General features: G+C 39.1%; 1 non-coding gene across 1 annotated transcript; it reads right to left on the bottom strand.

Moving 5' to 3' along the window:
* Positions 1-2,533: 2,533 nt before the first annotated feature.
* Positions 2,534-2,639, bottom strand: LOC113600069 (U6 spliceosomal RNA). The gene has a single exon (XR_003421037.1). It is a non-coding gene; the product is annotated as a U6 spliceosomal RNA (small nuclear RNA).
* Positions 2,640-5,170: the final 2,531 nt, after the last annotated feature.

The following is a 5,170-nucleotide window of genomic DNA, read 5'->3' as shown; positions in this document are numbered from 1 at the left end:
AAGAAAATACTAAGAGCTTTAAACAATTAAGGGAAAGAGGTTGAGACAGAAACATGTAACCAGACCCCCTGAGTTCAAGACATACCCCCACCCCAGCCCTGGGTCTGGCTTCTCATGTTGGATAACATCTTTGTACCCACCATCCCAGAGTACATACATTCCAACATATCTCAGCCCCTAAGAGAGAAAACCCCAAGATAACAAACGAATTGAGAGTATTGTCCAGTGCTGTGGTGTCCAGTCTCATGTTAGGTCTCCTCCCTGGGACTAAAACCTGAGCTAACCACCTCTGTCAGAGAACATGTTACTGCCTACTCAGAGGATGAGGCCTTACCCTCAGGCCAAATAGGACAACCACGTATGATTACACTCCAATGGTGTTCATACAAGTGGCACTAGTAAAGAACGATAGATTATTTCACCCCCAAAAGGCCCACGAGATGAAGGAAGAGGCAGACTGTTGGGCACTGCCCATTTTCTGAGTGTGTACAAAGAGACAAGGTAGCTTTAAGGGAATGTCTGGACATCATGGACAATTCTTTGCTGATGGTTCTCTTTAGGTGGGATGAGGTGGGGATAAAGGAGCCATCTGAGGGCCCCACTCATACACAGTTTGGGTAAGTAAGCTGTGAAGTTCAAGTCAAAGTAGAGAACCTGAAGCAGGTCTCTTTGTGGCTCTGCAAGTCAGTGATGTTGGCTGATACAGGCACATTCTACCCTACACACCACCTCCCCAGCTGTCGTCACTCAATATGAAAAATTTAAGTAATATTGACTTCCAAATATGTCTCTGTACACAGCTAAAATTAGCCCCAGAGGAAAAACTCTGGAAAAACTAGAGGTAAGTGAGTCCCTGAATGCACCTAGGATGCAACCCAATGTTGGATTCCTCAAGATTAAGACTTCTGTGCAGTTAAGAGATGAGGGAAATCATTGAGAAGCAAAAGTCATCCTTTATCTCACCCTATATCCTCTTGCCACAATCAGCCAGGTGCTCTGTCCACAGCATTTCAGTAACGAGAATGGACAATTGCTCAACTTCTCAGGTTTTCAGAGGCTGTGGCATTACTCACCAAAAAGATGTGTAGGTGCCATGGCAATCCCACAGGGCAAGCTTCCTAAGACAATTCTGATACTCTCCACAGAAAGTGAGGATGGGCTTGCAAGAAACAAATTCAAAACTCTTTGTATGTGGTTATGTACATGTATTTCTATGTAGAATGTTTACATGAAACAATTCCCATTTTAAAAAAAGATCATTCTTACCAACTTTTTCTCCCTACTTTAGATAGGAGATACTAATAGGAGGATCCTGCTGGGTTCTCTGAAATATAAAACAGATCAACTGAACATTAACAAGATCTTAAGAGAAATAATAAAGCCAAACCACACTGGATAAGGACCATAGCCTGATATTCCAATAGATAACTAACAATAACAGAGCCCAGTGGATTCTGGAAGGCAACATGACTTGTACTGTTTCCATTCTGTTCTACAGCTATCCACTCAAAACATCTGAAGTCATTCTTCAAATTTAACATAGAAAAGGCCTCTTTTCTCCTTGATGTGGGTCTGTGAAAAATTCATGATCTAAATACCAGAGAGAATAACTACATTAACAACTTAGTTTCTAAGAGACAAGAAATGAAGACGTTCTCTGATCTTGACCAATTCCACAAGTGGAACGTGTATCATCCAACTAAACTCTGATACCCGAATGGCTTTGCCCATTCTCTTTTTAAACACAATGGGAAATGTCAGAAAGATAAACTTCATAGAAATAGAACTTCTTTTGTGGTTCTTCACTTAACTTAAATGAGCTCAGTATTGTTGGTATTATAAGTAATTGGTACTTAATAAGTACTTCTGAATATGAATGTTTTTATCATCATCTGAATATTAGGAAAACGGTGAACTTCCATGTTGTCATCAAAAAACCAATTAATGAAGTATTCTGGAAGTATATAAGATAATATATAAGCCAATATATGCAAGCACTTTTTGCAATAAATATTATACATATTAAAGTATTGTTTTATGATCATTATTATGTATTGGTACGATTTAAGAACAAAACTGATTTTCCTGGGTATTGAGTCAAATTTAAGTGGACACTAATTAATGAAATACATTTTAACAGTATCTCCAAGGGAAATTCACATAATATTTTTTTTCCCAGGCCTAGGTCCAAAAGTAGTTGGGAACATCTTGGAAGGGGATATGGCCTACTCATTACTCATGCTACTTACTCCCCCCAGATCTGTTTTCCAACTACCAACTAGCTAAATTTCTTCTTGGCTTGTGAAAACTGAGGAGTTCACAGCCTCAGGAAATACAATTGGAAGCTGCGGGTGTATGTTGGGGTCAGGGGTGTTTGAAGCAAGATGCCTATTTTCCTCAAACTGTTAAAAAATAGTTTTTAAAAAACCAAAGCAAAAAAAACCTTGGCTGCAACTGGGTAACTCCTGAGTATTTCACCATCACCACTCAGATGACACTTTCCCACTCTTCCCTGCTCAGGTTCCTCCTCACTTGGTACTTTTAGCGCTTCGCGAATTTGCGTGTCATCCTTGCACAGGGGCCGCGCTAATCTACTCTGTATCCTTCCAATTTTAGTATATGTGCTGCCGAGCGAGCACTTGGTACCTTTTACATTCTCATTTATATCCATACTCATCCCTGTTTGAGCACAGTTGTCATATAACGGGGTTTCGGAGGGGCATAGGTCACAGGAACCTATAGCTGTACCTTCCTATATTAAAAATATATATATATGAAAAAGAAAGAAGTGTCATTCTGTGTTAAAGGCATGGAGGGTCCTTCTTTGTATTTGTGTGGCATAACTTTGATATTCAAAGAAAGCTGATGACTAACACCCCACCCCATCACAGAGGCTTGGGGGCAGTCCCTTTGCACTCTTTCCCTGCTTTCCATTCTTATGATTTAGTGTAATCTAGCCCCTTGCTGTCAGGAGCACGCAATGAAATCAGAAACTAAAGGGTCCTGAGTGCACACACCCTTCTAACAAAAGGAGTTCACAAAGATGTTTCACTCAATTGGCCACCTCTGCGTTTAGGCTGCGGACTGCTTCCCACTAGGCAAATGCGGAAAATGTGGGCTTCAAAACTCAACAATGAATAGAGCTGGCATTATGTGAAGGAATGGCAGAGTAAGGGAAGGGATTCCCAAGCACAATTTTCTTCATGCCACACATTGATTCTGTCCCATTCCAGCTCCCTAAATCTTTACATTCAATTTCTAACGAGTATCTTCAATGCCCATTACCTCTGAACAGCCACCGTTCAGAGGAAAAAGCAAGACTGTGATCATAAGATTAACCCATAAGTTACCTGACAATCAAAATCTCATACTTTTAGCACATCAAAATTCCAGGGACTTTATTTACACAGCCTCATAAATAGGAGAGTGAGGCTGGACCTGTCCAATATGGGCATTTCCATAAGATGAAAGGAACTTGGGCTCCAGCTCTGTCACAGGCTCATGCATACCCTTGAGCAAGTCCATCCACCTCCCCGAGTTTGTCTTCACCTCCATAGAAATGCATAGACTAGACTAAATTGTCTCCAGGGTTCCTTCCAGCTCTGAACTCCTATGACCTGTAATTATTATATGGGTGGTATATTTCAATACTTAGCAGAAATTAGAAATGTCAAGAAAAAAACCTCTTCTTTAAACATTTCTAAAACTTAGAACTCTGATTTCATAATAATATTAAAGGCTTAGAAACCTGCCCACACTCCCAAGTTTATGCCTTTGTCAACCAAGGGTGGAAGAACTGGAAGAAGTTTGGTTTGAGTAAATCTCAGTTTACAATTTTCTTTCTTTTGCCCAGGAGGGTTTTATTTTGCTTAATCTTTTTTTTTTTTTTTACTGATGTTAATTTTGAGGAAAATATGGTCCAATTGTTCCTGAGCTATTTTGAAATTCAGCAAAATACAATTTAGTTCCAGTTATTTTCCATCTAATCCCAAACTCTATAAACTCATTTATCTTTCAACCAGACATTGCTTTTGCAGTGACTAGATACCAATATTGAAAAGGCTCAAATGTGGTTTTAGATATGCAGCCCAATGAGTTTGAAAAAAAAAAAGATGAAAAAGAAAAGATGAAAAAGAAAGAAGTGTCACTCTGTATCTAAATTTGCCCCAAATCTCTCTCTTTTAGCTCAGACTATTTGGCAGGCTTTTATTGGGAGCATGACAGTTGTCATGGCCTAACTATGAAGTTCATTTTAAGAACATTTGACCTAGTCTGTCTTTCTCTTTCACAGATACTCTCCTACTGGGTTTTCATAAGAACATGGACTTTTCTTGGAACCTCCAGACCAACCTACTATCACTGTGTGTCTTCTTTAAAACCCCGTGGAAATGACAGCACATGGCAGATGTGTTCATCCTAAATTCCTACAGAAGAGAAATCTTTAGCCAACCTTTACCAGAGCAGCAATATTATGTGTCTGGTCCCCAGTGGGCTCTCCAGTGCTAAGCTGAGGGCCTGGTACACAGGAAGCTTACAACAATTATTCGTAAAGTGAACACATTCTATCATGAGGTGATACACACAAGAATAAATGAATATGACATATGAAAAGAAGAAAATCATCATCTCAAACCTTTCAGATTGGGCACTAGGAAATTTTCCCAGAAGAATTATTTTCTGGGAAAATAGATGATCTCTCTTCTATAATTTTTCATTTATAAAATTTGAATGAGGAGCATCCCAAGCATGATATGCATAATAAGCAGTTCTGGCTAATTTAACCAAAAGAATTAGATAGCTATAGAATTCTATAACACCTGCTGCAATTTTATCAACAATGGGTTCTATAACTGAATTAACCAATAATTAGTGAAAGTCCCTTCGACAGTTGTCTCCATTGAATTGAATTTTACTAGTTGTTTTAGCATACTGTCAACATAAACCAAATCGCCTTATTGGAACATTCCTTTTTTCCCCCTCACTCAATAGTTCCTGTAGTTAGCACTCATTTGTGCAACAAATAAATGAAAGTCCCTTCTGTTCCAGGCCCTATTCTAGGCTCTGGAGAAGTAGCAGAGAACAATATAGAGATAGCCCCTGCTCTTGTGAAACGTATATTTGACCAGAAAGAGATGAATAATAAATAAACAATTACATAAATAAGACGATG

The sequence above is a fragment of the Acinonyx jubatus genome, chromosome C2 (assembly GCF_027475565.1).
Source record: "Acinonyx jubatus isolate Ajub_Pintada_27869175 chromosome C2, VMU_Ajub_asm_v1.0, whole genome shotgun sequence".
Lineage (NCBI taxonomy): Eukaryota > Metazoa > Chordata > Mammalia > Carnivora > Felidae > Acinonyx > Acinonyx jubatus.
The sequence above is the reverse complement of the archived record's forward strand: the minus strand, read 5'-3'. Positions and strand labels throughout refer to the sequence as shown.